The following is an 8,992-nucleotide window of genomic DNA, read 5'->3' as shown; positions in this document are numbered from 1 at the left end:
GTGTGCGCGCGCGCGCGTGTGAGAGAGAGAGTGTCTGTGCGCGCGCCTGCCTGCCGCCCCTCCTTTCCGCGGGACTCTCGCGCGAGCTCAGCCTCGTCTGGGCCCGGCCGCCATCACGGCCTGCCACGGCGCTGACGATGCGTCGCGACGGAGGTAGGAGGGTGGTAGCGCGCACGCGCGAAGGAAGGTGGGGGGAGGGTGTTGAGGGCGGACGCATGCGCAAAAGGAGTGAGACCAGGGAGGGGAATGGGTGTGAGTCTGCATGCGCTTGTGGAAGGACTAGGGCAGCTTGAGGGTGCGCGCATGCGCAACAGGAGGAAGGCAGGCAGGGAGGGGGTTGGGTGTGAGTCCGCATGTGCGAGGGGAGGAAAGCGGAGGCGTTGAGAGCGTGTGCGCATGCGCTAGGGGAGCGAGGCAGGGAAGGGAGTTGTGTGAGTGCGCGCGTGCGCGATGAGAAAAGCTGGTGACTCGAAGGCGCGTGCGCAAGGAAAATAACTCCAGGGAGGGCGACTAAGGAGGGAGGGGACGTCAGAAAGTAGTCCCTTGATTGGCACAGACAGGGAACGGTGGAAGGGGACTATATGGGGATAAAATCGGCTGGAGGCTGGGGTGGGGCTTGTAGGGGGCAGGGCGGGAGGGCTGTGCTGTGTGGCAGGTGTGCGGGGGCGGTGCGTCTCTGGTGCTGCGCAGAGCCGTTGACAGCCGCGCGGGGCACCCCTGCAGCGTACACCTCCTTCTTCCTTTCAAGGAGAGATACGGGGTGCTGCGGCCTTCTCTTGCAGGGTGGCGGAGCTCCAGCCGCCAGGGGCTGCTTGAGGCTGGGGCAGCGGGACCCAGAGGGCGCCAGGTGCATGTGCCAGTGTTGTCAGATGTACGACAATTACTGTATTTGTACAATAATTTCAACCCTTGTACAGTGTACAATCAGCAATAGCAAAAGTTTAAAATATACAGTTATTTTTTGAGGCAGCACATGTAAAAACTTAACTCGCTGGGAGAGCCTTAACTGACTGTTGGGGGGAGGGGGGGAGAGTTTGAAATTTGTTCATATTCCAGGTCAAATCAGTTCTAAATCCTTTCAATTGAACAACACTCAATTGTGGTGCTACAGCAAGTAAGCATCCTCCCTGCCAGACTTCAGCCTGGGGATTTGGATACTCCCAAGTCCATTGGTGGGCATCCTACATACAAGCCCAGAGGCATAGGGTTTCCAAGTCTCATTTGCCATTAGCCAACAGCCACAGGAGCAAGGTAGGGAGGAGTTCCCCACTTCCATAAAGTAAGCAGATAGCTGAGATTCCCCCCCCCCACGGGAAGATGGCCACTGGTAAGCTGATTACAAGACTCTTGTAGGGTGTTCTATCTGTAGTGCATTGGACAGGGGTGCACCCTCTGCTGCACAATGCCATTCAAATCCATCTCATCCAGGCAACAGACCTTGATCTTAGCCCACAAACTGACTTTTGGGTTTGCTGTCAACACCTTCTTATGACTGTTTGCTGCAAAACTACAAAAATAAGAAAAAAGCTTCAGTTCTAATGATCCAGTTCTCACATATTTGCTGGCAGCTTGCAGTGAGCAATATAAAGTAAATAAGAAAAAGCCTTATTTGCATACTTCTTTGCATCATTAGTTGCATGTTTTCACTGTATGATGGAGTTTTTCAGCAAATACAATAATTTTGAGCTTCCAATACAATAATTTCATATTTAAGACCTGGCAACGCTGGCATGCGCAAATGCATGTGACAGCCAGGCAGTGGTGGAAAACAGCTCCTTCCAGGTAAATCTGTGGAGGGAGGGGGCACAGGTGATGTGGCAGGAGGGGCACATGCCCCCTCCAGATTTCTGCACTCACGGTGAGATGTGGGATGCAGGGTTGTAGCTGGGCCGAGCCAACTTGGGGCAGAAGCCACAACTGCAGCCCAGCAGGCAGGACCCAGTGTGGGAGGCAGTGCCACACTGCCAGGCTGCCAAAGTGAGGCACCTCCTCCCTGCCTAGCAGCGATGGGGGCACAAGTCCATGCCATGCCTCACCTTGGCAGCCACAGTGGCATGTCACTCCCTCCCATGCCAGGCCCTGCTCACTGGGGTGCAGAGGCAGTTCCTGGTCAGAGCTGGTCCAGCCAGGCTGCAACCCTGCACCCTATACCTCACTGTGGGCACAAATGTAAGGGCACACATGCCCCCCTGCTGCCCCCCCCCCCCCAACTGATGCCTCTCCTGTGCTCACACACCCACCACCTTCCTCACATTGGGGGGCTGGGACCTGGGTTGGGGGGCAGTGGGTCAGGAGTGAGAGGCAATGGCATGGGTAGGGGACCAGCATATTGGGTGCTCAGCACCACAAAGCAGCACGGTGGACAGCCGCAGCTGGACCCACACCCTGTGAGCGAAGGAGCAGAGGGAACTCTGATTTTCCATGATTTAAAAAACAAACAACCCCCCCATGCCAAAATATATATAGGTGTTTAGAATTTATTTTATTATAAATGATTGAGGCACTGGTAGGCTTCCAAACTGCTTTAAAATTGTAAATATATTAATAAAGCAGTGTTCAACTGATACCGGTAAAGTTTCATTTTGATTGTGGAAAAAATGCAGAATTTGGGGGGGGGGGGGTTAAAAAAAAAAAAAAAAATCAGAGAATTTGGGATTTTTAAAACAGAGAAACCAGGATCCCCAGTGATGATGCACCTCACCACCTACATGCCCCTTCCCTCCTCCTCCTAGAATGGTACAGCTGCGCTCCCTTATCTACTCCAGTGTGTACAGGATGGACATTTGTCTGAGGCCCTGTATTAGCATATCCCTTCCTTCAACGTTGAGGGCTGATCCTGCAAGCCAAGAAATACCATAAAAAGAGGTTTTACCCTGTGCATTTATCATTTCTTAAAAAAATATTAAGCCTTTCCAGTGAGCATGGAAGAACAACATGGAAATAACATCTCCATATTTTCTGGTTGTGTAGTGATGCAATTGATGAGTGAAGTGAAAGAATGATTATAGGGATGTGTGGTACAAATGGTGACTTAAAGCCTAAGAAATGTATCCAATTTCCAAATCATTTAAAAATACTCACCCCAATCCTAACCTATGCTATCTGAGCCATATATTATGTCACTGATTTTACTCTTGCTCTCCATCTTTTTATTGATTCTTTGTTCGTAGCATTCATCTTTCTAATCTTCCAATATACCCACCCACTTTTTAATATTTTTCATACCATCTGCCTTGGAATACAAACTCAAGCAAGTTCTTTGCTGGTTTTAACTCACCCAGTTTTCTAGTTAGGCTGACATGCCTAAGATTATTTAAACTTGTCCTTTCACCAATTCAAACGCAGGATCCTCAACTTGTCCTCTTTTGTTCTAACCCTCATATTATATGACTTGCGTATCTATATAAATATCTCTTTCCACTTATCATTTAACTGACCTTTATTTTTCTTTCCTCCTGCAAAAGAGTCTTATGATGAAAAGGAAGTTTTATTTTCTTTTGAAGACATTCACATAATGCCCTTTATCTTTAATGGAAGTAACCAGTTAAAGTTAGGATTGGGCTCCCCCGACTTCCCTCTATTTTCATCTTGTATTTCTGATGGGTGTGAGGGTAGACATGAAGCTCTTGTTCTGATAAAATGAAATGTGATTTGTGTCTTTGGTAACTGAAATGTAATAGATTAATTGCATAAAAAAGTTTAACCTAACTCAATTCTTAGCTTCTGGTTTCTTTCTTATCACATTAGAAAGTCAGAACATTTCCTTTCCATCACCATTTCCATCTGTACTTGTCTTCCAATGCTGTCCAAAAATCTATTAAGTTAGGACTCTCCGTGAATACAAATTCAGTTTTAGAGTTGCATACCTTCCATCTTTAGCTTTAAGATACCATGAAAGCTTTATACTGTTTTACTTATTACTTCCTTATACCTTGAAAAGCAAATTAAATCTCTCTCTCTCACTGATGATAAATCCTTGTACTTTGCCAGGGAAATTAATGTTGTGGATCACACATTCAAACAGCATCTCCCACTTTTTTTTTTTAATTTACATTCCTTCACATAATTTTGGTCTTTGGGTATAGATTGCTGTAAGAAATTATTGAACTTTTTCTAGAAGTAGGTAGTTGAAATAATGGAAGAAGTCACAAAACCAAAAATGAAGACATGTCTCTGTCAAAGCAATAGCAAATGAAAGGTTGCCAAGAAATTTGAATTGAATTTTGTTGAATTAAATTGGCTGAATCTTGTTTTGAGTGTGTATGAGAAACTCCATTTGAAAAGCACAGGCACAGAAACAGAGAAAGGTCCAGTAGGTTGACCTGAGGAAATGTAAGATCTTGCAGATATAATCATCAGCTGAATACGGTCAAGCTGGTGAGAAAGAACAGAACAAACAGATTCACTTTGGGCTTGTTCTGCAGTAGCTCCTAGTGAAGGGGTGGGCAAAATGCGGCCCGGGGGCCGGATGTGGCCCGCCAGGCCATTCTATCTGGCCTGCAGGGCCCCTAAAAAATTTAGAAAATTAATATTTATCTGCCCTGGCTGCCTATCACGTGGTCTTCGATAGCTTGCCAAAACTCAGTAAGCGGCCCTCCACCCAAAATAATTCTCCACCTCTGTCCTAGTGGATCCTTCAAAACCTCAATAAGTCTTCTGAACCCCAGTTAGTAACCTGATCCAAAAAGGGAAGACCCAAAGACTGTGTTCCTATAAATCAGGTGGTGTCAAATATCTGGCCCATGCAGCCATATGACCTGTGGGTCACTTGATGGACCCCCATGCACCAGCCCTGGCTTCTCATGCTGCATGTGATGCATGGGCTAGACCCAGTGCTGTGTGCCCTGTGCACAGCACAAGGGTCAAGTACAGGGCATGTGTTGCATGTGGCACTGGCTCTAGGGCTGGTCCAGATCAGGTCGTGCCAGAACCATGTGAAGGGCTGGTCTAGTGGGGTACCACATGCAGTGCACATCCTGTGACTGCATGCAGTGCACTGTGCTGCATACAGTGCACATGAACAGTGCATCCCCGCATACCATGCACTGGTCTCAGGGCTTACTCAGTACGCGGCAGTGGGCCTGGCATAGGGCATGCACTGCAGGCTGGACCCGGTGCGGCACGTGCCACAGGGACCCAGGTTACAAGCTGCATGCAGCACCCCAGACCAATCCCCTGTCTTGCTTGCAGCACCATTTCCTACCTGTTCACTGTGGGCAGCACATGCCCTGGGCTGGCCCTGTGTGCTTTGTACACAAGCCCTGGGGTCAGCATGTGCAGCGCAGAGTTGGACCTAGTACCACAGGTGCTCCACAGCAGGTTGGTCCCAGCCTGGCCCACAGACTGGCTCAGAGACCCAGGGGGCCAGATGAGTTTGAAATCCCTGCCATAAAAAGGGTCATCAGTTATTTTTCCTGTCTTTAGACATGTAGCTTCAGATGGAATACCCATTGAAATACCCATTGAAGGAATTCCCCTCTATACACCCCCCCCAAAAAAAAAGCATGTTATGCTTCTTTTAACCGCAGGGCCTCAAAAAAAAAAAAAGCATAACATGCAGCAAGTGTGTGTTTATCAGGAAAATCTTATTTAGCCCTTGTCACAGTTCAAACTAAGAGCTAGTCACAATTCTACCACTGTCCAAAATAAGCAGAAACAGACCTTAAAACCAAGTACTAGATTGAAGCAATCATTAAAAAAAAAAAAAAAAAGGAACTCCCAATGCTATAGCTAAGAGGGCAAATGGGATCTATGAATATCTTGGTCATGTCTTGTTGTATGACAGAAGTCACGATTTCACTAATTTCATATAAGACATTACTGGAATATCATGGCAAAGTATAGTGTCCAAATTTAAAAAAGGCTGGTGACAATAAGAAACAAGGTATAAAAATATTTCAGGGTCTGGCAATAGGCATTACATACAGTGAGACTAAAGCAGCTGTGTACTTAGTTGATCCTTGAGAAGGTCAAGAGGTGACTTGATTGGTTTAAGTACTTATTTAAGCACTACTTAAGGGAAGATATTTCTGACAGAAGGCAACTCTTTAGCAGAAAGTCAACATCCAGTGGTTAGAAGCAGAGGCTTGACAAATTCAAATTAGAAACTTAAGCATCAATTTTACCTGGGAGTAATTAAGCATCTGAACATTTACCTACGGTTGTAGTCAATTCTTCCTTACTTGAATGTTTTAAATTGCAACTGCATATTATATGCTATAGCGTAAAACTTATACGCTTGATGACCGTTTTACAAATGAGGTATTCTGTTCCTGTTATGCAGAAGATCGGACTAAGGACCATTATGATCCACATCTTGCTTTAAAACTTAAGTCTCATGAAAAAAAAGATTTCTCTCTTCTCCAAAAACAATTAACAGCCTGTCAATACACAAACAGCCAGCAAAATTATAAATCAGCCCAAGTATTTATTGCTGAAACCAAGTATCTATATAAAAAAGTAATTTGCTATAGTCTCACTTTAAAATTTTAGTGTTCCGGTGAAATTACTGCTTTAAAATTCATACTTGAAATGTAGGCAGGCAAGCTCCTTTGGCTAGATGTAATATCTTTTATTAGAGCAATGGAGTAGTTAGAAAAACCTTATTTGCAAGCTTTTGGACACGAACACCCTTCTTGAGGCATGAAGAGTCTCTGCTGTTCTAAGACTCTAAGCAATTAAAAGCTAAGCGTGACAGGATGTCAGTGAGAATGTAAATAGGTGAAAATTAGGAAAACAAAGGGTAGAGCAGGGAAGGGAGGACAGGAAAACGGAGATGGAAATAATGCCAAAGGTAAGTAAGGGAGACTACCATAGTTGAGCTCTCCAAGGTAGAAAAGAGGAAGTCTGTGAAAAAAGTAAATAGCTAGAAATTAGAAAGAAAGGATAGAAAAGCAGGGGAGGGAAGGAAGGAGGGGAAAAAGAGAAAAGTGTAAATGGTAAGGTCAGGCAGGTACCTGGTGAATCAGATGTCAGGCAGGTTGGAATGCGTCATAAATCCAATGTCTATATTGAGTCCATAATTTTTTGTATCCAGTAGACTTATGAAGTGAAGTTCATAGGCTTGTCTACAAAATGTGTTTTGTAAATTCCCTTTGAGAATTAGAACTGAGAGATTGGAGAGAGTGGTTGTCTTGTGAGAAGTGTACCCCCCACACAGGTAATTGGATATTTTTGTCTTTGATGGATTTTTGGTGTGTGTTCATTCTGGTGCACAGTTGTTAGATTTCTCTGTAGGACAGCAGAAACTCCCAATGCCTGAAGAAGGGTGCTTGTGCCTGAAAGCTTGCAAATAACTTATTTCCAACTACCCAATTGGTCTTAAAAAAAAAAAAAAAAAAAGATATCACATCTACCCAAAGAAGCTTGCTTGCCTTTGTCTTTAGACCAGGGGTTGTCTAAAGTAGGTACTTGGGAAGGGGGTACGCGTGGGTGGATGAGGACAGTACCACCACCCAGCTCTGCTGCCTCCCAGGAGCAGGGCCAGGGTGCGAGGGCAGCATTGCCCCTCTGCGGGCCACGCAGGTGCCAGCTGGCTGGCCAGACACTTGCGGGGTGGGGGCTGGAGCTTGCACACGACAGCTACCGCCACCACCCATACTGCTGCCACTCTGCCATGCACCACACCCCCTCCCCACATCCAGCCGCCAGGGGTACACTTATTAAAAAAAAAGGTTGAAAACCCCTGCCTTAAAGTCAACACAGCTACAACCAAAAACCCTGCTACTTGGAATGTAGTTTCTTGCAGAAAACATTTAAAATAGAAATTTCAAAGAGGAAGAGCCAATGTAGGAGTGGGATACAGAAAACATATTCCAACTACTGGAAATGCATAAAAGACATTTGTACCAGCACCATAGAGACTGTGAGCTGGGAAAAGTTAATGGACAGATTTAAAAACAAAAGGAAGTAGTTGAAAATGAATACTGAAAAGGGGAGACCAGTGATCTTATTGGATGATGCATGCCAGAAATGTATTACTTTCCACCAGAAGTAGCATCGTGTACATGGTGGAACAAGTCAGGGAAAGTTGCAATTTCAGGAGGCCATCAAGACAATTGCAATAGGCAAAGCAAACAGGAATGATTACTGCTGCAGAGCCAAGTTCCTTACATACTTAGTCATGATGTGGAAGTGGCTATGTGATAGATTTAAAATGCAGGAAGTTATAAGAAAAGTGAAAGAGGGAGGAGGTAAAGGTCAGTAGGAATTCAGTCAAGAACTCAATACAAATGGAAAGTAGTAGCTGAAAGGAAAAAGCAGGATGTTGTTTCACTTTCCAAATATTTGTCATTTAATTGAAAGAAGCCAGGCTGACCTGTTAAACACTGTGGAAAGTCAAAAAGCTCTTGCTGCCAAGTACTGGCAGCTTAAATGGGCTAAAGATACCAATAAGGGGAGCAGAAAGGATAAGATAGAAAAGCTCATCCTGTGGCTGGAGACCAGCTTCATTGAGAGCCATACAGACTATGGCAAGGCTATGGTGGAGGCAGCCTAGCTAAGTAATGCAGTCCAGTGTTAGAAGGGACAGTACTGAGAAATCAGGGATAAGGGAAAAGCATAGTTATCAGGCTGAAAAATGCTAAGGAAAGCAACTTACATGTTTATAGGAGATGAGGCCCTGATTCATCATACGTTGTTTAAGTGGTAAAAGGAAAGGTACTTTTCTAAGTACTTTTAAGAAAATTTAGGTTAAAATGATGTGTTACAAAGTTACCTGCCAGGTACTCCCAAAGCTTTTCTCCCCAGCTATCCCATGAACAGACTGTTTGCTCTGAAATAACTCCTCACTGCAAGCCTCAGCTCCACTGCTCATATACCAAACCTCAGCTGCAGCAGGGGAACCTCTGCCAGATCCAGGTGGTTTTCCCTTGGGTTATGAAAGAAATGTTAGGTCCCCCTTTTATAGGATAGGCTAGCCTGGATATTCACTCTCCCTTTACCTTCTCAACTGGCTACCACCTACCTGTCCCCAGTCCTGCCAGTGCTTTTT

At 45.3% G+C, this 8,992-nt stretch overlaps 1 protein-coding gene across 1 annotated transcript in view; it reads right to left on the bottom strand.

Annotated features, from left to right (window-relative positions):
- The window catches only part of BRWD1 (bromodomain and WD repeat domain containing 1), a 99,756-nt gene that overhangs the window by 90,675 nt on the left and 89 nt on the right, over positions 1 to 8,992 (bottom strand). The gene's annotated exons all lie outside the window — the stretch shown is intronic.

The sequence above is a fragment of the Alligator sinensis genome, unplaced genomic scaffold (genome assembly GCF_000455745.1).
Source record: "Alligator sinensis unplaced genomic scaffold, ASM45574v1 scaffold424_1, whole genome shotgun sequence".
Classification (NCBI taxonomy): domain Eukaryota; kingdom Metazoa; phylum Chordata; order Crocodylia; family Alligatoridae; genus Alligator; species Alligator sinensis.
The sequence above is the reverse complement of the archived record's forward strand: the minus strand, read 5'-3'. Positions and strand labels throughout refer to the sequence as shown.